This window comes from Gopherus evgoodei, chromosome 6 (genome assembly GCF_007399415.2).
Source record: "Gopherus evgoodei ecotype Sinaloan lineage chromosome 6, rGopEvg1_v1.p, whole genome shotgun sequence".
Classification (NCBI taxonomy): Eukaryota; Metazoa; Chordata; order Testudines; family Testudinidae; genus Gopherus; species Gopherus evgoodei.
Genome location: NC_044327.1, coordinates 85,206,418 through 85,231,807, shown reverse-complemented (window position 1 = coordinate 85,231,807; position 25,390 = coordinate 85,206,418). Strand labels below are relative to the sequence as shown.

At 39.1% G+C, this 25,390-nt stretch overlaps 1 protein-coding gene across 2 annotated transcripts in view; it reads left to right on the top strand.

Annotated features, from left to right (window-relative positions):
- MSH3 (mutS homolog 3) overlaps positions 1-25,390 on the top strand; it is a 186,983-nt gene that overhangs the window by 31,257 nt on the left and 130,336 nt on the right. The window lies entirely within an intron of this gene.

Genomic DNA, 25,390 nt, shown 5'->3' with positions numbered 1-25,390 from the left:
TAAATACCTGTTGTGAAGTTTTTGTACTTCCTATTAGACTCTCTTAAAACTGGTGGGTCAGAAGTATTTTGGCCATTCCATCATTTACATTTCAACATTTCCTTAGATTTTTAATGACAGATGCTTCAAAAGAAGGCTGGAGGCTCTTTTTCAGTGGAAAATTTATTGTGGTATTCAGTCTGGGATAAAAATACACTGTAAAGCTGTAGCTGGATAATATAGCCATGGGACCATAGGACCAGAGCATGTCATCTTTCTAAATGTGGCTTGTGAGTTTGCAAAGTCCTGCTGACACTCCTTATAGTTGCCATTTTTTTTTCCTGAGAATGTAGTGTTTGTTTTTTTAATGGTTTAAAAAAAGTATACAAATGTTCAAGGAACTGTTTTCTTAACTTTTAAAGAAGCCATAGAGATTTTCCCCTTTTACAGAGGGAGTCAAAGATGATGCTGGAACATGGCAGGTTCCATGGGTTCCTGAACTTCATCCTGCAGGACTGCCACGCTTTTCAATTGATTGGTTTATAGCAGCAGCTTTCCTGTATTTATATAGAAATTAGAGGAACAGGAATATATGAATTTGAAATGTGTCTGCTTTTTTAGATTTAAACATTTATTGGTTGTGTGCAATCTGCATTTCCACACAAGACAAGAATTCTATGACAGATGCCTAATTATGAGAAAGAGATGTATATTAATATTTGAACAAATTAGGCAACTTGTAGAGGTTTGAATTGCTGGCAGCTGGGAACAAGACGACTTGTTCTTTGTCCAAATGGAAAAATAGATTAGCAGATGCTTTGACAAACAGGAAAAAACAGTTGCGTGTGTATGTATATATATATTTATTTCTTGAAAACAATATCCTGATTGATAGATCTCTCTTCAAAAGGGTTTATTGAGAGTTTTTAGGAATTTACACTGTGCCAGTTTGTAAAAAGATGGATTTCCTGTTCTATAGAAAATGCCTTTTGGTTTAAAATAATGCAGCTGCTAGTTTTGTTAGTAATGTTTTAAGCTTTTTTTTCATATGTTAGATAGCAAATTCCTAAGTTGACTGGGTGGTGACACAATTGTTGAGGTAAGATGCAAGCTCAGGAGAATTCCTCAGAATTAAGGAGGAGACTCTACATTTTGCTGATCTTCAGGTTTTTTCCAGATGTTTCAACATTAGATTTGAAGTGTTCGGATTTTAATTTTGTTATACTTTTATTTCAGAAGTTATATTGGGATCTTACTTACATGCATAATATGGCAAAAAAGATGTCCTAAACGTTATTTACCAGGCAGCTAAAATGGACAGTTTTGTCTCTCTTTAGGAGTTGTCTCAGTTGTCTAAGAGAAAGTGATACTTCATGTTATCTGCAAAAATTTCATCCTTGTTGTGTGTTAAAGCAGCCAGCATTTCCAATTATATTTACCACAGTTACAAAGGGCATCTGATTATTATTTGGTTAGAGATATGAGAGACTTCTGATAGTGCTTTGTACTAGTCAGATACAAATTGGACAAAATTCTGTTTTCCCTCCTGCTTGGAAACATTTATGTCGCAAAAAAAATGATCTAGTATATAAATTTATTTTCTAGAAAAGATATTGGCCCTGTTGACTGAGTCAAATTTGTCTGCAGTTTTAGTTTTTTTTAATTTAAAAAAAAAAAAAAAGGTGATTGCCTATTCATTGCCCATGCCGACAAAAGGTATAATATAGCTCTTCAGCATGGGTGGAGTTGCAGATATTCCAACACATTACCATTAACACACAGGATTTCCTTCAAAGGCATCACCACTGTAGAGAAACATTACTCTAGCACTGTGACTACACATCTGATTTTGGAGTCTTGTATTACAAACTTGCAATTGGCATGTTCAATGCCAGAGTTAGCTAATTAGAAAATGTGGTGGGAGGCAGCTTTAAATGTATTTTACAATAAAAAAAACCTCCAGTTGCATTTTCTGGCCAAACCACATGTAATTCAGTGCTTACATTTTTCTTGAATATGCTGGACTTGCACTTGATTGTTTAATCAGAGACTTTGTCAAATACACAGTTGAGATTGAATGCGTCCTGCTGCCCACGTATACTACTATGGAAAAAGATACTGCACATAATGGACAAGGTTGTAGGCAGAACAATATCACTGGCTCTTTTAAAAATTGTGTAAAATCTATGATATTCAGCCAAGAAATGGCTTCTGTCAGAAATACAGTGCAGAAAGGATGAAATTCACATGCCCCATTCCTGCACAAAGCCAAAATAAACAGACTTTGTTTGTAGAACTCTATGGGAGCTGGAAGATGAAATCCACCTCCAAATTGCGGGCAGGACATAGGAGAAGCGTAGCAGCTCTTTGAAGTCTTAGACTGAAATAAAGGCTTCAGCTCTTTACATCTCTTAGAGGGTAGGATTTATGGATGTTAGATTTACATAACAGGAACATGCTGCAGCCGGGCCGAGCCCGCTGGAACATGCTGCAGCCGGGCTGCCCGGTCTGGCTCACCAGAGCAGGCTGCGGCTGTGCTGCTCAGCCTGCTGGAGCAGCTCCAGCCAGGCCAGAGACATCCTCCCTGGCCCTCCCTAGATAAGGTAGGAAGGGATGGGATGGGGAGAGTGGGGGGGGTCCCAGGCTAGGGGTGGAGTCATGTGGGGGGTAGTCACAAGGGTTACTCCCCCAACCCTCAGATTCTTTGCCCCTCCAACCCTCCCCACCCAAAAAAAATTTCCCCACCAATTGATGTTCTGGCCCATTAGGGTAAGATGCTGGCGCTCCGGGACACTTTGTTTACTTAGGTTTACCTCTGTGCCTGTGGACGCTCAAGGTAAACAAACCATCTCTGCCCGTCAGCGGCTTATCCTGATGGCCCCGGAGCCAGAGTTTGCTGACCTCTGAATTATAGGGTCGGATTATGAATGGGTCATAAAAATTTTCCATTTTTACTTATCCATCTTGGGGGAGTTGGCTTATAAACGAACCGGCTTATGATCGAGTATATACGGTATATTAAATTTTAAAAATTCTTTGTTTTACTCTAAGGCATTATTAATAATTACATTAAAAATCTACATTAAAAGCATGTTAATTAAGATTATAAAGTGAAGCACTCAAAAGTTAAGAAATGGCATGCAATCTTAATTCAGCTCCACTATACTTACATGTTATGATACAGTGCAGTCTGATCAGACTCTGAGGGGCAACAGCATGCTTAATGCGGCGGAAATCTTCGGAGAGTTAGATGGCAAGCTAAGAAACTTCTGCTGATAATGTGCAAATTAACATTTTTTAAGAGGTCTCATAACTTGACATTTTTCCACAGGAACAGCAAAAGGCATAATCTTAGACACTAGGGTGATGTCCCTGCTAAATTTCAAGTCCCTACTCCAAAACACAGAGGCACTAGAACTTCTTTAAAAAAAAAAAAAGTTACAAAAAATTACAACTCTTCATTAACATGAGCAAAAAAAGTTGGTGCCCTCAGAAATGGCATAACAATCTATGCTGAAATTAAAAAAAACAAAAAAAAAATAGAAAAATATCTCTTGAGGTGCACATCTGGCATGGAAAATTTTATCCTAAATGGTTAAAGTTTGTCAAAAGCTATAAACAACTGAAAACAGTTTTATAATGAGAAGAGTTGGGCAACCTTAACTATAAGAGTTGCTACCTGCACTGTCTATAATACAAGTAAGGAAAATAATTTTTAAATAAAATACAGTATATAACCTAACAGTGTTCCTTTACATTTGTCTCCTGGGTGATCTTAAAGAGAATGTGCTTGATAAGTAAACTATTCTTGTGAATGCTGTGTACTAGTGATGGAGTGCTATATACTCTGCAGAATAAACAGGAAGACATGGTCCCAGCCCCAAGGAGCTTCAAGTGTAAATTTAGGCATGACAAAACAGTGGCAGTAACAAACAGTGAGTGGACATGGTGAAGAAAGATGAGTTCTACAGAAATAAAATTATTTGGTTGCTCAGCATGTATGTTTATTGTAGTTAACTTTTTTGTTCTAATATGGGGATGTGACAGCAGGAAAATAGCTAAGGTGTCATCTTCTGAATATTAGGGTGAAATGCTGGTCCTATGGAAATCAATAGAAGTTTTGCCATTAACTTCAGTGCAGCCAGGTTTTCACCCTTGTGTCTTCATAAGAGTTACCACAATTCAATGAAACTGGTTATCTGTTTACAGCTAAATTATTGGGTGCAGCACTTGAGCTAGCTACTCAGATTTTCTTTCCCAGTTAATGTTTTTTCTTGGTAAACTATGTCCCTTAGTATTTCTCAAAAACTCTTTGAAGCAAAGGTATAGAAATCCACATAAAAATTTATTTAATATGGCTTCATTTTTTTCCAGCTTTTTTTTATATTTTATCAGGTAAACACTTAAGCAAAACATTTCTTCAAAGAAACAAACAAACAAATGTTTTCAGAAAGAACCATTTTAACAGAAGCTTGCTGCTCCAATTGGGCAGATGAGAGTGTGGTCCCTGCTGACAAGTACTGAATTGGCTCAGATGGAGCAGAGAGACCTGTGACTCATTTCTCTGATCCAGTAGACCAGAGAAAATAATTTTCTGTACCAGAAATCCTTCTTGCAGAATGTGGATTGTTTTATGTATTGAACAATCTGTGAGCTCTTCTTGGCCAAATCTAAGGGTCAGTACACATCCTCCTTAGCTTTTTTGTTGCTGGCTTCTCTTGAAATCTTGTCCTTCCTTGAGTTTAATAATTCCCTCCTCTCCTAATTCTCCTTTAATTGTACCTTCAGTGTTTCATTAAGAGGGGTATCCCTAACTCTTGATAGGGATTCCAAAGGGCTTCGTCCTTGGGCCATTTCTTTCCTCCTATGTGTTATCACAGGGTAATGAGTTAAAGCCGTGTGAGAGGATAACAGCCATCTTAATATGATGACTCACAAGTCTACTTCTCCACTTCAAGCTGTCTAATTTTGCTCAAAACCATATCTTGGCCTGTTTCTTTGACATCACCTCGTGGATATCCAGCTATGAACTTAAATTTAGCATAGTCAAAGCAAAGTTCCTGATCTTTGCCTCAGAGTCCTGGGATTTCCACTCTTTTTCCATCATTGTGGACACCACCACCATTCTCTCAGCTATTTGAGTCTGTAATCTGGGAGTCATCTTTGATTCAGCCTTCTTTCTATACCCATATTGGCTGTGAGGCCTTTTCTCTGGTCACATCCCCCAAACTATTATTGAGGCTGTTGTCGTGTTGATGATTGCATCATTATCTTCTCTGGCCTGGACTACTGTGATGATGATCCCCTCATATTCATTCAAAATGCAGCTGCTAAGATCTTTATGGCTTATAGTTCTGACCAAATCACCTTATGTTAGCTGCTCCTCCATTGCATCAAACACAAGCTTGCCATCTTTATTTGTTAAGATGTGTTACAGTTTAGTCCCTCCTTATCTAGCTGCCCATAACTCATTCTAGCACTAAATGCCCTCTTTACCTCAACAACCTTCTTAGCTCTTCCCACCCACCAATGGCAGTCTCTCAGACATCTTCATTATTCTGCATGTGCTGTCTCTGAAGCATGGGAAAAAATTGCAGAAAAAAATCAGTAAAGCAATTACCTTATCTTCTCCCAAATCTCTCTTTCAGATTGTTCTATCCTGATGCTGTTAAACCCTTTGTAATGGTGATGAGTAGGGGGTGGTCAGTGAGTACTGCTTATGGTACAAAATATGCATGTTTGACCAGTATCCTACCCTTCCATCTGTTTTTCTCCCACCTTTTGTGTCTTACCAAACACCAAGGTTGTAAACTCATTGGGGTAGAATATTAACTCCGCACTTAACATTGTAGTTATCTTCCTGAAAAATACAATTTTAAGCAAAACGATGTTAAGCGAATCCAATTTCCCCATAAGAATGAATGTAAATGAGGGAGGTTAGGTTCCAGGGAAAATTTTTTTCACCAGACAAAATACTATATTTGTTTAAGTTTTTGTTTTTAAAATTTTGTCTTTTGAACTATATATACACACATGCACATGCTATAAGTTTTAAACAAACAATTTAATACTGGTACACAGTGATGATGGTTGAGGTGGAGAAGTCAGAGGGTGGGATATTTCCCTTACTGCTAAATGATGATGAACTAGCAAAGGTTAACTCTCTCACTCTACAAGGCAACAGGAATGGAGGGAGAGATGTGCATTTCCCCTTTAAATACACTGCTGTGTTAATTAGGTCAGCTTGCTGAGACCACAGCTGCTGCAAGCTCACTCCGTCCTGAGCCCTGGTGTGTCCCCCATGCTCTGTGGAAGATAGGGTAAGCGGGGTGCAGGGGCAAGGGGGAGGAGGACACCCTGACATTAGCCCCCCTCCACCTAGCAAGCAGAAGTATCGGAGAGCAGCTCCAAGGCAGAGGGCAGGAGCAGCACATGGCGGGGCGGGGGGAAGGGACAGCTGAACTGCAGGCAGCTGCTGCATAGGGAACTTAGGGAAGTGGGGAGCTGATGCCGGGCTGCCGGTCCACCTGGGTTCCAAGCCCCCACCAGCAAGCTGCAACTGGCTGCTCTTCCTGCAAGCAGTAGACAAAGCAGGCGGCTGCCAAACAACGTTAGAAGGGAGCATTACACAACTTTAAACAAGCATTTTCCCTAACTGATCAGCAAGGAAACAGCATTAACCAGGACGACTTTAAGTGAGGTGTTACTGTGCTAGCTTTTTATTTCATATTTGTAGTACAATAGGGTTCTGCTTGGGGTCTCTAGTTGCTACTAAAAATAAGGTATTGGTTTGTGTACCGACCATGTGACTCTAAAGGTCTTGAGGTTGCATGAATAGGAGCACTGATTGATTGATTGAATATCAGCGCTGTTAAATATGTGATTGCATAAGTACTTTGTTTAAGAAATGGAAGATATATTTTAATTTATTCTTGATAAGTGGAGACAAATATCTGGTGCCCAGTGCTGTTGTGGGAGTAGATGACAAACACTGTCTCTCAACCAGCTGGTATAAGTTGGCATGAGCAAAGGAAATTTAAGGAAGGAGCTGGAGACATTGCATAAGGGTAGTATGTTGATTTAAAAAAAAAAATCTTTCAGTTGGCAAGTTTGGGGTAGCACACTTCTCATCCTTAGTGATCTATACATGCCTGCACTAGCGATTGGCAGGAGAAAACAGATTTGTGCTGTTGTTCAAACAATTTAGATGTTTTGTTTACAAACTTCTCTTTTTTTCCTCAGCATTTTGCGGTGATCCCAAGGTGTAACTGATAAGCTGGTGTTTACTACAGTAGATCTGTGACTTCTGAGAGTGTCCAATATAGTCTGGGAGAACTTTGATGATGACTTATGTCAACATGAACTAGTAGTGGCAGCAAGTGATGGCATGTTTAATGCCAGTAAAGGTTAAATCTTTAAAAAATACTTGTCTGTGAAATCACATCCTTTCACTTTTTAAAAAAAAAAAAGTCAAAACCTGCTTAGAAAACAGGTTTTAACTTTGAATAAACAGAGAAAATATAATTAAACTAGACCTGGACTTGCAGCTCTGCTCCATAGTCAGTCCAGCTTTGCTTCCTCCACATTGTTCTGGAGATCTGAGGTGTCTCAGTTGATCTCTCTGCTAGTAAGTCCTGTTTTAGCAAATATTTCTCTTGCCTCTGCTCCTTCTTGAGATGTTAAAACCAAGGCTCTGGCTGCTTGTATAAAATCTCTTAAGCACTCAACAGCTAGGAACCCATTTCTAAGTCCTTTCCTAGCTCCGCAGTCTCTACCTTCCTCTCCACGCTGGGAGTGCAGAAGCCAACACTTCTATTTCCATGTCACTGGGCAAGGTTAATTTTCCCTGCCACTCTTCAGTGGCACCTTTTTCCTCAATTTTTCTGCATTGGTTAGGGAGCCAAGGCAATCATAGGTTCAGTGGAATTTTTATTTTCTTGTGGGGCTCATTTGTCCCTTCCCATTTCTCTCAAGTGCTTTGTGTTGCACTGTCCCTCTCACAGCAGAGGGATCTCTGCAGTGTGGTCAGTGGCCTTTCTGCCATAGCACTCACCTCTTAGGTTTTGTTTTTGTAGCCTCCCTATTGCAGCACATCCAAGGGGCTCTGAATTTCCTTCTGCCAGTGTTCAAGAAGGGTCTGAAAGACCAATGACAGATCTGAGAGTCCCTCAGTGGAACTGTACTTCCTCTTGCAGATTCTGACACAACCTTTTTTCCATGCTTAGGGCAGATTTCGATGGCCTTTCTTATTGCAGTGACAGTGAGTGACTTTAAGTATCATATTCTCTTACATACCTTTAGTTCTTGCTAGAAAGGTAGGTTTTCAGCTTTGTCTGGAATTTGTTCTTTCAGTCCAAACCTGGGTATTCCTCCCACTATGTGATGAGCTGCACTTGTTGGATGTTAAACTTCTACTCAGTTTTATCTTTCTGGTGATGTAGCATCCAAAATCATTATTGCTAGAAGCGTTGAAGGCCATGTTCTTGTAGTCTGTGATCAAGATCACCAGGATGTCTTGTTCTGAGTTTGAGAGATGATATTTGGCTGGAGAAGGCTCTGCTTCATGGACAGTGTGCATTGAAGCATTGATTTCCAAGGTATACAAGATGGCAATATGGGCATGTCTCTGCTGCTTTACATGTATCAGTTAACCTCTCTGCTTCTCAGATTATCTCCTTTTGCTGTCTAAAGACTGCTAGCAGTACAAGAAGGTTAATATATCTCCTAGTGTTACTGCTTGCTACACCTGCTGTCTGTCCGTTAATCCATTGTCAAAGGGGAGAAAAGTGAGAGAGATGCAACAAAGGAAGATATTTTACCAGTAGTTCTTTGCTGTAATCTGCTCTTCTCCCATCTTACATCCCCTGCTCCCTTCTAGCTAATGTGGTCTTGCTTGTTTGGTACTATTTTTCCTGGCTTGTGTATTGTTTCCTGTAGCTCTAGAAGTTTCTCTAATCCAAGGTAGGATGTTTAGGTTGAGGTTTATGTACAGTACTTGAGGGTGGGATTTAGGAATTTTTTTGCCTCCTTGCTTCCAGTAGGTGGCGCCATAATGCTTTCTGTTCCTCCATCAGCTATCAGAATGGGAAAAAGGGAATAACTAGTAAGTAATTTTCCCTTTGTAATCATAAAGAATAAAATTGAGGTCCTTTATGTGAGCGGATGGTGACTAGAAATAAATACTGACTTCAGTAGTAGTAGTAATTCGGAGTCTTGAGTTTGTTTTATATTAGAAATGTTTGAACGTCAAAGAGATGACACTGCTTTAGGATTAAAGAAAAATCTCAGTGGCATGGTTACATGATGTAACCCCTGTAACTGAATTTCCATTGTGCCTGTCATGTCATTATAAGTCTATAAAGTGAATGCTTACTAATGAAGTTTGCTTTGCTGATAAGCCAGTGCAAACACCGTACATAAGACAGGGTTCTTCAGCTTGTGCACTAAACAAGCGCTCTGGCATTTCTGGGATGTTTGTTTTGTTTGCTGTAAATGCATTTTATATGTCTTCTGAACTTGTCTGATGTTAGCTGAAGATTACCTGCCACTTTTGTTGACCCTCCTCCTTTTTGAGAATAGTAGCGTGAGGTGATTCTGATTTGGAATTGCAAGAATTCTTCTACATTATTGTTGATGGATTAAATGATTTGTTAAATTTGTTTATATAAATTGGGGGAATAATTGAATTGTTATATTGACACTGTCATTTGTAAAAATACGTAGGTCCACAATTGACTTTTATTCAGAGAGAAAGTATCACTTTATTACATTTTGCTGAAGGAGGCTCATAGTCATGAGAAGATTTAATATACAGCAATAGGCCATTTTTTGAGATAGGAATAGTAAAACTGGCTAAGACTAATGGTCAAAATATTATTAAAGAATAAAAAGGCCAGAAGTTAGGCTTCTAAATCCAGATTTAGGCACCTAAAAAAAGGACCTGATTTTTTCTAAAGTGATGGGAATCATAGAATCATAGAATATCAGGGTTGGAAGGGACCTCAGGAGGTCATCTAGTCCAACCCCCTGCTCAAACCAGGACCCATCCCCAACTCAATCATCACAGCCAGGGCTTTGTCAAGCTAGGCCTTAAAAATCTTGCTGACTCCATATTGTATTTAAGAACCTTTCAGTAGGGAAGTTTGCATGAGCCTAAATGTCTGCACTTGGAGCTAGAGGTGTAATTAATAGCTTGAGGAAACATACCCACACTGCTTCTGATTGAACTAGTGCACTTACAACAGCGTGTAGCCAAGGCAGCACCAGCGGCGGAAGGGGCTAACTGCCTGAGTATGTACCTGTCCAAGACCCTAGGCACATACTTGGGGAAGCTAGCCCATCTCGCTGTTCATGGTGCTGTGGCTACATTCTCTCTTTAGTGGTCTAGCTGTATCTCCCCGCATTCTTGCGCCTCTGCTCTGCTGCCACATGCTTCTTGGTACTGTTAAACTTGGGGAAAGAAGCAGACTCCCAGTCTCCAGCTTAGGTTCCTAGTGCACCTTGACCTTCTGCAGGGGTTTTGGGGGAGTGAAGGGGACTCCATTTGCCCCTCTCCAGGCTCCCAATGCTTTGGTTCCATGCAGAGTTTTGAGAAGTGAATAGGGAATCCCCTCAGCCCACATTTGCAAGGTACTAGGGTTCACATGCCAGATCCTGCTTCTCCTGAGCCTTGTGATTCACTTGCTGCTAAACACCCTCTTGCTAAGCCTTGGGGCAGAGCAAGAAAACACCATAAAGAGCAAATTGGTGTATGTTGAATTGTTAATTTTAAAATAAACTCAAGTTGTGTCTAAGAAGGGAAAAAAGAATATGGGTTAAGAGGAAGCTGATAGAAATGAAGCTTTTAATTTAAGAGTAACAGAAGAATTTAATCAATTGTGTAAATACCTAAAACACAGATTTGCAGTGCAAATTGATCTGTTAAGCTGTTGTAATTTTCTGGGAAGGTCAGAACAGTTTGGATAGATACCAAATGGAATTATTTACAAAACTGAAGAAGTTAAGACACTTTGTAAAACATGCATATACAACTTAATTATTTTTCCTCATTCCCCAAATGAAAGAATAGTTGGTTTGTTTTTAAAGACATGAGTAAGATTGGTATTTGCACCTATGTGTATATACAGGGTAATATCACAGTTTTTTTAACTTTGTGGTATACTGTAAGGAATATTCTGATGGGCTTCAGTGAAATTTAGTAAGTTTCTTGTTAGCGATGGCCTTTAGGTTCCATGAAGGAAAATCTTAGCTTTCATGTAAAACAAACAAACAAACCTGAGCTACTAGCTCCTTGACTTGCAGAGAGAGCCTGGAAGATGTAAATCAATGTTAATAAGAACATATAGCTGGGTTCCACTTCTTCAGAAGGCTGGTGAATCTGAAGAAACCCCTGCTTCCCCACACTCAGTTCTTTAATGTACAGTAAGTCAGTTAAGCTTAAGGGGTGTCCCAAAGAATCACCAAAAATTGAGACTTGTGCACAGTGATGTTTGTAGTAGGGAGGAAACAGTTGTGTTTGGAGTGGCAACAGACATGGCAGTGCAACCTGAAAACATTATAGACCATCTGCTCATGCACCAAATAGGTGTAAAGCAGTCAGCTTCCCCCTGTGACTGCCTGCCTGAGCCTAGCATTGAGTTTGAAGAGCTGATACTTAGAGGGGTATGGGGTTCTATCCTGTGGCCAAAACCCCCTCCCCTTCCATCAAGGGGCCTTGTTCTCTCCCACACTGAGTCCCTCATACCAGCTTGGAGAGATTGCTAGCAGTTAGTGGAGCCCTGTACATCTTGAGCTATAAGGGACACATTCTCTGACTACCAGTATAAGGTCATGTGTTGCTCACAGGTGCAGAAAATTTTTGAGGCAACTACTCCTTGGTAAAATTTTGGCATCGTGTTACTGGTGCAAAGTTCTAGAGTTAACATGTGGACAGTGAGACTTCAGGCCTGAGCTGTAAAGGACTGAAAAATAGTGTACACGCTGCATTTTAAATTTTGAGCGGTCTAATCTGGTTATGGAATTAAATGTGGCCCAACAGATTTCAGACATAGCCAGAATCAATCCTGAGGCTACAGCTGGCATCAGAGTGAATGCTGGTGCTTTGAGCTTGCCTAATTACAGAAAGAATTTGTAACTGTATATTGAAATGCAATTATCATTTAATTGTTAAAATATCATTTGGAATGAATGAATATATATGGGGTGTGTGTGTGTGTGTGTGTGTGTGTGTGGAGGGAGAGGAGGAGGGGGAGCGAGAGAGAGAGCTATTGATTTTAAATTAAATTGTGAGTGGATTTAATTCTTATGACAAATAGCTTGGTTTGAGCCAGGCAGAATACAAATTGCCAACTATACCAAACAATGTGGTGTTTTTGTGTTCAGATAGACGGAGACTGCAGTTGGCTAAGATCATCAGACTTTATTCTGTTTTGACTCCAATCTAGGTTTCCAGAGTTGGGAAATAAATGCTCCTCACTTACTGTGCTTGGCTGTTCACTAAACTTGCACTTACTGTAGGATCACAATCTATATTAATTACCAGTGAGGTCTTGGATTCCTTATAGTCACCAGCTGCTATGTTTTTCACCATTGAACTGGGCTTGGTTTCAGTAGCAACCTTGACATTAGTGGGTAGCTTGTGTGCGCAAGGAATGCGGAATAGAGCTCTTTAACTTTAAGGAAGTGTAAATGTAGTGCCTATAAAAAGTATTGGAGGGAGCCCTTGGAAGCTGAAGTTTTCTTCTGAACAGGTGTGAAATGACAACAGTAGTGCCAGTTTCTCAACTGTTATTTGGAAGGATAATTAAATTTCCATGTCAGTTCAATCCTTTGTTTGCTGAGGTTGCAGCAAGGATGTTAAATATGGTGGTGGTATTTGATGCAGTCACTTGTTTACTGGGAAGTAGATGAAGGTGAGTAACACATTTTGATTAGCTTATTAATATTACTGTATTTTACAATACTATTGTACTACAATGTCCAGAGATTTGCTAGACATCTCATAGTACAGATAAAAAGACAAAGTACCTGTCCTGAAGGATTAACAGTTCAATTTAGACATAACACAAGTGGGAACAATGAGAAGGGGAATGAGAGGAAAATCAGGAATGGCTATACAGTGAATGCATGGACACACTAGTTAGGAGTTTTCAAAATATAAATAAAACTGAAGTGATTACAAAAGTTTGATTTTTGACCTGTTTCTTGTATGCACAGTAGAAATGAATCTTCAGGAGGATTTAAAAGAGAGGGTATTGGACTAACCCACAAATAACCATCAGATTGTAGTTTTCTGCTGCTATGAAGCTGAGCTGGATTTAATCTGGCAATTTGTACTAACTGCTGTGTAATTAACGTGAAAAAGTTATGATTGGTTAATTAAAATGATATTTTAGTTGCTTAACACATTGTAGAAGAGATTCTCATTACTATTTTAACCATAAATCCATTGCTACATTAGTTTAAAACAGGGTGGATTTGATTTCAATCAAATTAGTGATTTAAATCACGATTTAAATCACTAGTCAGGAAGACTCAGTTTAATCATGGTTTTCTACATTCTTGCTGGTTGTTAAAACCTTAATACGTATTCTTCACAACTCAGAGATAGACGTAGGTTTCAGTTTTAGAAGGTACAGATTATACATTTTTAAACAGTGATTTATTTTGAAAACTTTTCAGATTAATTTTATAGCTATATCAGAAAATGAATGATTGGTTAAAAGTAATTGAAGATATTTATGAAGTCATTGGGAGGTGAACTGTCTCCAATTCAACAAGTTAATCATTAATATTTGGAGGATTTTCTTGACATGCTGTATTAGGAGGAGAACATCACCAGACAGATATTTAAATGGTTTTATTTAACTAAAACAACGATGTTAAGTGTTCTAGATTTTGTTCTTCCACAGCAAACATATAATATTTTAACAAAACAAGCGTATGTCTCTTGCTTCTCACATTCATCTCCAGGCTTCTTTTCCTAGTCTGGATTTATTGTGCCCCCAACAATCTTCTCTTCATTGAACTTTTTGAAACTTTGCACTTTTAGAGAGAGGTAAGAGATTGACTCTGTGTACACAAATTTGCAGCGGGACAATAGAGTTGAGGTCTGTTATTTCTATTCTCTATATATTATTTGTTTAAAAACATTTTTGCTGTTAACAACCTCAGGAGACACAAATCCACAGTTTGAGAATTGCAAAACTAAGCATCTCTGATGGTATCTTCTAGACTGAGTACTGAGTCCCATTGGGTAGATAGAAAATTAACCTAAATAATCTGTACAGAAGCCCCTGGAACTCCATAAGATTGGGTCTCTAATCCATGAACTGTTGGAACTCATTTACAAAACTTTTCTTAAACATTACACAAATATATTGTCTCCAGCTATAAAATTAGAATTTATAATCCCTATTCCATGATGAGATATCTTCGAGCTATAATGTATCTCATCTAAAAATAGTTTTAGATAAATTTTTTCCTCAAAGCATTTTATCAAAAAAAATTGATTTAAATAAAAATTATTGATTTTTTTTTTCTATCCATCCTGGTTTAAAATGAAAATCATGGAAAGAAACTGATATGTAACAGTTGGATAGCCTTATTTTCAAGATGTTTCTCTAGTGGTTTATCCTACTGTGCATTTTGATTGAAGTATGGAATTGTGCCTTTTAGATTTATCATTAAATCCATTTACTGCATTGATCAGTTTTGTCAGGAACATCTTTAAATGTAGTTTTTATTACACAATTCCTGAGTCATAGCGTATTTTAAAAGCATAGGATCTGAATGAAAGTTAAATGATGATAGAAATAAAGAGCATTACTTATTTTCTCAAAGTTGCATCTGTTTGAGTCCTTGGTTTCTTTTCTGACGTGTAAATTCGTCAGATTCACTTTGGGCTCCTTGATTTTCAAAGTTATGGCTAACAGAGAGATTATTCTTCAAAACAGTTTCCTTTAGCAAAGACTTATAAAATGCTATCATGAATGAAGCTGAATTCCAATTGCTTCTAGTAACAGGGTATTTTATTGTATTGGTCAATTTTTGATGATTTGGGGTGTCATAAGAATGGCCATACCGGGGCAGACCACACAGCAAGTAACCCTCAAACACAAACACACACTACAAACAGCCGCTTACCCCAAGGGTCCTGTATTTGCTCCTCCTTCACCTGGAGAACTCCCTCTCGGAACTCCCTGTTAGTGGCCCCTGTTGTAAAGTAGACCCCTGTCCACTTTAAATTTTTTTGTTTTTGTTTTTTATTAGTTAGCCTCTTTTAGATGTGCATGTGGAAAAGGTCAAATGAAAGTGAACTTGAGCCTGCAGCTAGAACTGTTAATTTTTTGCGAAGGGGGTACGGAGGGAGAGCGAGAATGAATAAAAGAATTTTCCAAATATTGGAAATAGTCTTTGAAACAATTAGTGTTCTTTAATCTGCTGAGGAGCTTTCTAGGAACCATCACCCACTCGGGTTTCTTGAACTTTGATGAGCATTCAAACCATGTTGGGGAAATGCAGATTAGCAAAACACTTTCTGTGCATTAGAGTTGTATGATAGTAGCTCCTTGCTTAGTCACTTAGGGCTTGTCTACACTGGCAATCTTCAGCGCTACAACTTTCTCGCTCAGGGGTGTGAAAAAACATCCCCCTGAGCGCAGCAAGTTTCGGCGCTATAAAGCGCCAGTGTAGACAGTGCACCAGCGCTGGGAGCTACGCCCGTCGTGGAGGTGGGTTTTTTTTAGTGTGTGCGCTCTGCTGTGACCACACAAACCACGTTAAAGCATTGCCGCTTTAGCATTGCCGGTGTAGACTAGCCCATAGTAAAGGCAAGAGTGTGAGAAAGAAGGGATGTTGATTTAATGTTTTGTATTGATAGTTAACATTTGTGTTTCTCCTCTACCTCTTCCGCATGCTTGGGGGCAGATAAGCGCAAGGACTCAGTATGTAGGTTTTCAGTGATCTATCTTTCATGACTATGAAGAAAAGTGGCTAAAAAGAAGAATGAAGGACTATTTTTTTTTCCATTCACACTTCACCATTTTTATTTCCTTCTGCAATGTAAAGCCCTGCAGCTTTGGTACACCATCAAGTAGTGTTGGAAATATGACGTGAGCTGAATTCTTGCCAGAGATAGTGTGTCATTTAAATGAGGCCTCAGATTCTCAAAACGTACCAGACAGAAATATCAAGTCAATTCAGAAACTTAATTCATGTTCGTGATCATGCATGATAAAGCAATCCGTGAAGCTGAATCTGCCTTCATCTGCTTATGTGAAATTTATTCTTTATTTGTAAAATCATTTCTCAAATGCTCTCTGCTAGCTAAATCTATCAGCTCTTTGGTCACAAAATAGCAACAAACTTGCAAAGCAGTAACATGGAAAGTACATTTATTGTAGCCTCTGGATGTTACACACTACATTAGACTTTGCGAAGTGACCTGCTGTGAAAGCTCTCCCTTTTCCCTGTGTCAGTTATTCATAGAGTCTGAAATAAAGTTGGGTAGCTTATTATTGTTTGACCTTTGATTTAAAGTGTTTTTAATTATGGGAGTTATTTAAAGGAACAATATAAATATGGACTGTATAAATATGGACAATTACAGAGAAACTTATGAATATTTAATGCATAAATTAGAAAAGTCAATGTATGTTAGCATTTCTGTAAATCTTCAAGGGAAGCCTAAAATAATTAATTGGAAAATCAACAAGTCCATTTTCATCACACTTAACAGGTTTTTAAATCTCTAGCAGCTTATCAAAGGAAGCATAAATTAGAACAGTAATTGAGTCACCAGCTGTCCCCTGTTTTCTGTCCAGACATTTCTATTAAAAACATGGCAAAACAAATGTAAGGTAAAAAAAAATAATTTTGTTTCAACAAATGAAAAACACCATGTGCCAGCTTCTTCTCAAGCAGTTTGTTTTAGATTATACATTCTCAGTTCAAGGCATACTAGGCAGTCCATACTTGTGGGCTTGTCCTTCGTTTGTGTAGGATGGAGATAGGCTAAGCTATCAACTAGTAATGAGGCCTCTTTAGAACATAACGCCAACAGTCAATAAGACAGAATGTCCTGTTTTAGTAGTTGGGAGTGCTACATAACTACAGTTGTGTGTGTCTTTTGGGAATCCAACAGTAGTAGTTCACTTCCTCCTCTTCTCCCCCCCAGCCCCCAAGTTATAAATCTTTCAAGAGTTTTTGTCATAAACAGATAGCTAAGGGTTAATGTCTGTTTCACCTGAAACACCTGACCAGAGGACCAATCAGGAAACCGGATTTTTTCAACTCTGGGTGGAGGGAAGTTTGTGTCTGGGTCTTTGTTTGCTGTCTGCCTGCTTTCTCTGAGCTTTGGAGAAGTAGTTCTGTTTTCTAATCTTCTGTTTCTAAGTGTAAGGACAAAGAGATCAGATAGTAAGTTATATGGTTTCTTTTCTTTGGTATTTGCATGAATATAAGTGCTGGAGTGCTTTGATTTGTATTCTTTTTGAATAAGGCTGTTTATTCAATATTCTTTTAAGCAATCGACCCTGTGTTGTGTCACCTTAATACAGAGAGACCATTTGTATGTATTTCTTCTTTCTTTTTATATAAAGCTTTCTTTTAAGACCTGTTGGAGTTTTTCTTTACTTCAGGGAAATTGAGTCTGTACTCACCAGGGAATTGGTGGGAGGAAGAAATCAGGGGAAATCTGTGTGCGTTGGATTTGCTAGCCTGATTTTGCATTCCCTCTGGGGGAATAGGAAAGTCCTTTTTGTTTCCAGGACTGGGAACGGAGAGGGGGAGTCACTCTGTGTAGTTTCACAGAGCTTGTGTCTGTGTATCTCTCCAGGAGCACCTGGAGGGGGGAAGGGAAAAAGGATTATTTCCCTTTGTTGTGAGACTCAAGGGATTTGGGTCTTGGGGTCCCCAGGGAAGGCTTTTCAGGGGGACCAGAGTGCCCCAAAACACTCTAATTTTTTGGGTGGTGGCAGCAAGTACCAGGTCCAAGCTGGTAACTAAGCTTGGAGGTTTTCATGCTAACCCCCATATTTTGGACGCTAAGGTCCAAATCTGGGACTAAGGTTATGACAGTTTTACACAGTATTCTAATCAGTTTTGATTCAAGTTTTGATGAATGGCTGCATTTTCCCTTTTACTACGGCAGCAGGAGTGCTTTCTCAGTAGGTACTTCAGAGATGATCACTGAAGCAGCAATGCCTCGCTCACAGCCCTGTCCCACATACTGACAGTAGTTTACTTCGTGTAGCACAAATAGTCTGTCTTAATGACATATTTGAGCACCTCAATGAGCTGAAGCCTTCTTTCCAAGGGTGAGAGATGAATGTTTTGTCCATCTATGAAAATTAGTTTCCTGAAGTGCAAAGGAGAAACTGTCTTGTTTCAGACTGCATGGAATGAGGACCCAGCTGGGAACCATCAGGAACTACTAAGTCAGTGTCTTAGAGACTTTAGATGCAGCTTCAGGACTGTTTTCCTGGTGACCCACAGAGGGGAAAGAGGTGGCGTACCAACCCCTTTAACTTGTTGAGTCTGCAGCGCTGACTGGGCCATAGCAAGACAAACTGTGACCAGACTCTGTGGCTGTATTCTCTAGCCAGAGACTCAGCAGATGTTGGCCATCTCTGAAGGACTACCACCCAGCTTTAACTGCAGAAGCCTTGAAAGTTCTTATCCCATTTTTATATTTGTATTCCTGAGAGTCAGATTTTTATTTGGTGGTAGCAATAAAAAAAAAAAAGTATTGCAGGTGCCTGTAGATGAAAAATGGCCTAAAATCAATAATGCCACCAGTTTTATGTACTTATGGGTGATAAATGGATGCCAGAGTTAAAGTTTAGAAGCTACGAGAGCAGTCTCTCACTTCCATTTCCTCTGTTATTTAATTTACCCCTTAATTTGCTCCTGCTTTCTCTCTATTGGCTCACTTTTCATTCTTGTTCATCTTATTAACATAAATTATTGCTTCTTCGCCATCACATAAGCCTCTCCCTCACTTTCATTATGTGTTTGTGAAAATTAGTGTGACATGTGGGTTATGTATAAGAATGTAAGATAGGCCTGAACAGCAATTTAGAGCACTTCTGCACCAGGACCAGCAGGAGCAGAGCAGTAGCCAGTGGGAGCCTCCTCTACTCTCACTGATTGATTTAGCTGGGGATTCGTCCTGCTTTGAGCAGGGGGTGGGACTAGATAATCACCTGAGGTCCCTTCCAATCCTTACAGCCAGGGAGTAATAACTTGGAAGAAGGGAATGAGACCCGGAAAATCTTCTCTCTGAGCAGGCTTGAAGCTGAGCCTCAGTTTAAATGTGTTGTCTGTGCCCTAATCAGAGGGCTGTGGTGACAAGTTAAAGTTTGGGTGTCTTTTGTAGTTACAGTTGGATAGCTCAGAGCCAATTATCCTTTGTAAAAAGACAAGCAATAGTTTAATTTTCCAGCCAAGACAGAGAAGACTATGTAACAATTTTTAGAACTTGGCAACCACTTGCTGTTGCAGCACACAGCTGGATGGTTTTTAGACTGGTGAATAAGGTTTGTGAGCTACCGGCTACACAGTTCAAAGGCTGTTATTTTTGCTAGAAAGACAAGCAGTAGTTTTAATTTCTAATTAAGCTAGGTTTCACTTTGTAGTAAAATAAAGTACAATTTAATTACTTGATGGCTCTGCTGTACACAATAGGATGTGATTTTTAGGATGGTATAGCATCTCTAGTGCTTGTTTTTACAGCCTTTTGCAATTGCAGACTTAACTCATGTTGTCAGGCACAACATCTTGTTACTTAATAGTTTTATTATGGTAGCACCTAGAGGTCCCAGTACAAGCACTGTATGTCACAAAAAAAGACAGTTCCTGTCCCCAAAAGTTGACAGAGTTGGCAGTAATACTAAGTAGGTTTTGGGATTTTTACTTGAATTTGAGGTAAACTATTACATAGCCTCAGTTCTCACTCAGTCTCAGATTGGTTCTGCTAGTGGCATTTTATATTAAAGTGAGGATAAAACTGAATTAAAGACCAGATGAGTGTCTCACACCAAAGAATGAGAAATTTTTGTGTGATAGTGCCAAACAGAGAAATGCTATTAGATAATCACAGCAGCAACTATATTTCATTTTCTTGAGAGAATGAGATCTCAGTCCAGAAATTCAGACAATCATAGTTCCTTGCTGGGCAACCAGATTTGAATCTTAGTTCCCTGTGGACAAATGATCTGCAGTCCCCAGCCTGTTGAGTAGTCTGCTGAAGTTTTATAAGCCAGACACTTCTTAGTAGAACTCTAGGATGGTGAATTCCTCTCCATAATTCAGTTTCTAAGGCCTAAATCTCATCCCTCGAACACAGCCTGAGTATAGGAGATACACACAGCTGAGATGTATTATGGGGAAGGCTATGAAGTGGTTACACAAAAGCTCAATGACTATGGAAACTTCAGTTTCCCTGGCAGCACCTTTATTTCCTATTTTGCTGGTCGCACTGTGCAGCAGAGGATCTGTTGGTCCACTTTGTATCTCTTCTCCTACCATTTTCAACAGCGTAGAAGTAGCTGCTGTGGAACTGTACTCTATGGAGTACAAGCATATATGGCCCTGTCATAAACAGATAGCTAAGGGTTAATGTCTCTTTCACCTGAAACACCTGACCAGAAAACCAATCAGGAAACCGGATTTTTTCAACTTTGGGTGGAGGGAAGTGTGTGTCTGAGTCTTTTGTCTGTCTGCCTGTTTCCTCTGAGCTTTGGAGAAGTAGTTCTATTTTCTAGTCTTCTGTTTCTAAGTGTAAGGACAAAGAGATCAGATAGTAAGTTCTATGGTTTCTTTTCTTTGGTATTTGCATGAATATAAGTGCTGGAGTGCTTTGATTTGTATTCTTTTTGAATAAGGCTGTTTATTCAATATTCTTTTAAGCAATTGACCCTGCGTTGTATCATCTTAATACAGAGAGAACATTTGTATTTTTTCTTTCTTTTTTATATAAAGTTTTCTTTTAAGACCTGTTGGAGTTTTTCTTTACTTCAGGGAAATTAAGTCTGTACTCACCAGGGAATTGGTGGGAGGAAGAAATCAGGGGAGATCTGTGTGTGTTGGATTGCTAGCCTGATTTGGCATTTCCTCTGGGTGAAGAGGAAAGTGCTTTTGTTCCAGGATTGGGAACGGAGAGGGGGAATCACTCTGCGTAGTTTCACAGAGCTTGTGTCTGTGTATCTCTCCAGGAGCATCTGGAGGGGGGAAGGGAAAAAGGATTATTTCCCTTTGTTGTGAGACTCAAGGGATTTGGGTCTTGGGGTCCCCAGGGAAGGTTTTTCAGTGGGACCAGAGTGCCCCAAAACACTCTAATTTTTTGGGTGGTGGCAGCAGGTACCAGGTCCAAGCTGGTGACTAAGCTTGGAGGTTTTCATGCTAACCCCCATATTTTGGACGCTAAGGTCCAAATCTGGGTAGGCCCCTATGTTGGCTCTGCCAATCCTGTCCTTCACCAGCCCGGTACAGCCAAACTCTACAATAAGTTATACTGAATAAGGAGACTTTCATGCCTACAGAGATGGTGGAGCACGATTTGCCCATAGTGCAATCTGCCTTTGGATTTCCATAGTGAACCTCTCTTCTAGTATTTTGCTCTTTCCGTTACAGAATTCCCACTGCTGTCATTAGGTGCCCCACGTGTGTAGGGAGAGCTAAGTGTCAGTTTCAAAAACTTATGTGGCTCTGAGTGTAGAATTTTGCCTTTATATACCAACACTAATATACTGGAATACATTTTTTTCCCCTACAGCTGTACTGTGTGTTTCTGCCACCTGTCCTTTATGATTTATGTGAGACATTTCTGCAGGGAGTTTACACGCTGGCCTCTTAGCTAAGAATTTAGGTATAAATAGTGTGCTATTTTATATTTAGAAAACCATATAAACCAAAAACGTATAGAAAAGTAAGTACGTTCCTTGATGAGTAGGTTAATGTTTAGAGCTCAAAGAAAGTAGCTTTGAGGGGGATGGTATTTCTGTATAATTTCCCTTACAAATAAATAACTAACTAAATTTTCGTAACAAGAAATGTGTAATTAATTATAGATATACCTGCTAATAAAATGTTTCTGGAATTAGAACTGATAAACTTCTTTAGAGAAATCCCAGTATTTTTACTGAAATTTCATTATGGCTCTTTCAAGTTTAGTCTTGCTACTGATGACTTTTCAGGCTTTCAACATGGCTGACATTCAGAAACTGCTGCTAAATTGTTACCTGACACTGAACGCAGAACAGATTTTTGAAAATATGAAAGTTCAGCGTCTATGCAGTTTATAAAGAAAGCAACTCCCAAAACTTTTTACAACGTGAGACATCAATTGCCAAGAAAAGAACGTGAAGTAATGGTGTAAATAAGAAATATTACAAATTAGACGACAAAAAACCTATCTCAATATTCAAGACAAGTATGTTTCTTTTTTTACTAGATAGAGTAACAGGCTGTTTTAAGCAAGAAATTCAAGAATGATTGCAAATTTTCTGCCTGACTGCTAAGAATAATGACCTGTCACTGTAATCTGAAAGCAATGATACAGAAGCTTTCATTTCAGATCTAAAGTAAAATCAGATGTTTTGGTCTTCAATTATTCTGACCTTCCAACTTTTCTGTTTAGCTCATCATTGTTTTAGACTTGTGTGGAATCCCAGAATATCATATGCAGTATGAGCTAAACAAAGTGCATCATTTTGTAACAGCATTATTAAAGCAAAAAGTTTTGCTTCAGATGAGTTTAAGGTGGTATCTGCCACTTAGAAGAACAGATTGAGTTTCTTCTCCAGAATCTTTACCGGGCACACGTGGCAGAATTTCCTGGAAAGCTGTTCGGTTCTTAACTATGGGATTTCTTTTGTAGTAAAATCAGAACTGGAATATGCCTTTTGTCCATTTCTATTTTCTAGGTTTGTTTGCTGCTGCTCATTAACCCAAATTCGTGGATCTGTGTGCAGAATTTTTTAATATAACATTTAATTCTTACTACTTAAATTTACAATCTATCTCTAAATAGTGGTTAGAAATCAGTTTTCCTACTGTAGGCAAGGCATAGACCAAGTGCCTCCAAGACTCCCTCTGCCCTCGTTAGGCATCACATTACATGTTTGTAGAAAGAACAGCCTTCTGATCCACTGGGGAGGCTGCCATGCTTGCCTCATTTGCTGCTCTTCTGGATTCTTGTCCTCTTTTGGGGATTCTGTATTTTTTCCTCTAGAGTAGCAGTGCCCCTATTAGAAACAGTTAGGCTAGCTTCTCCAACTTGTTGCCATCTGTATTCAGGCCTTCAGACTCCTTTTTTTGCAACAAAGAGCTTGGCTATTTTGGAATCGGCTGGAAACAAAGGTGAAGAACTGTGTGATCCACCATCTCTTTACATACCATAAGCCCTGTGGATCCCAGACTCCAGTTTGGGAGCTATCAACGTGGCTTACATCATCGTGCAGGAGTTGTTTGTGTTTTTGTTTTGTTGTTTGTAGAAACAGCTTATTTATATAGGGGTTAAACGAGAGTTTGGAATTCCTGGTATTATTCAACCAGGCTAATGAAAGAGCAGCAGTTACATCTTTGATGGGGAATTTAGTCCTTGACAGGTAGAATTGTAGCCAAAGTGTAGGAAATTAAAGCAAGGAGAATAGAGGCAAGTTCTAACAGACATGTAGAGGAACCTCTTCACCTGTGTTATTTACTCACCAAAAGTATTTCTCTTGTTACATTCATTTCAACAGTACACACTAGCTTCCTGGCAGCTTCCCCTTTACCCTCTAGCTCTGAGAGTAAGTTTCTAGGACTCTCCTTTCATCTATATCCTTTACAAATGCAGGGTCCACACTTCAGTGTAAACATTTGTAGCTGCTAGATTGTGCAATAAGTGCTTTAACTTCTGGATTCTAGGAGTTCACCCACCTTAAATAGTGACTCCAGAAATATGTTGTATTTTATAGTCATTTTTAAGTGTACATATTTTACTTCAACAGCCTCACATAAGAAAATGTTTGTTTCTGTGAAAAAGTACTAAATATTTTGCATTTGTGTATATAGGTTCCAAATAATTTTGAGTGTTTGGAGGGTCAGTGATATTTTTCATAATTTATATAACAATAAATGCACATGAGGTGGTTGTTAGTTGTTTGGCTGCGTGTGTGTTCTATCTGTATGCTTCCCCAGATCTGCACAGAGAGCAGAGACAACTGACTTTGATTGAACTATCCAATAAATTCACAGACTTGGTTTTCAGCAAAGGAACTTGGTCACGTTTATTGATGATGAAGCACAATGCTAACGCCTGGGCTTAATGGTTACAGGTACACTAGCACACGTATGCTCATGATAATGGACCAGCTCAGATAGTGGTAGGACTTTCCATTATCCCTTCGACCCGACCCCGACATCCCCTCAGCGATACCTCTTTATAGCCCAATGCAAAAAAGTTACGTATTGTCCCTCTGACGTATTTGGGTGCCACCTATTGCCTTGTACCTGTTGTTTTGATCAAAACATCTCAATCCATCATGCTGTCATCCTGACCTTATCATTAGGATGGGTCAGTGTGTTTCTCTTATCTTTGGGGAATGTGCTGGTATTAGGGTTTTCTGGTACCACGCTTCTGGAATGTGTTTGCGTGTATATTCTTGTACCTAGCACTATTTAGGATTGTGTGTTTCTGCAATATCAGCCCAGTTCTTGCCAGATTCTGTGAGCAGGGCCTGCCTCTTGCTCGCAACTTAACTTTGCTTTATAGGAGAAAAGCCTTAACCACTGCTTTCGTTCAGGCTTCTGATACAAGGGCTTATGTTTCAGGCTCACTTCCTACTATGGAGATCAGCTCATACTCAGCTTTTAAAGGGTGACTTCAGTATGGGCTGGGAAAAATACTTAAACATTGAACATGTCTATCTTTTATAGGCTTGGCCAGGTATACTTTTTCTTGTTTATTTACTGTAGCAATGATTTTTATTTGAATGAAGTATATTCTTCCCTACAGTTAAGTCATAATACTGAGTTTGTTGATGCAGTCTTTCTATGGCACCATACTGTGATGTGACAGAAACACATGATTATGGCTTCACTGCAGGATCTGGCAGGAGGGAAGCTTTTTTTAATAGACATATCTTTTAAAATTATAATGGTAATATACCATAGAAGAACAGAGGGAAAGAAAACGGCTTTTGATTCAGATATCCTATCTCATAGAAATCTATGCCAGTTTCAGGTCTCTGTCTAATAAAACATGTATGTTCTGATACTGCAATCTTTTTTGGGATAAAAAGTTGTAGGTTCAAATTTTAAACCAAGATTTGGACTTGTAGCTGCAGATTCTGCATTGCGGTGCTATGGACAAAAAGTGAGGGTACGAAGAAGCATTAGAGATGCTGTGCTTTGAATGAGATGTTAA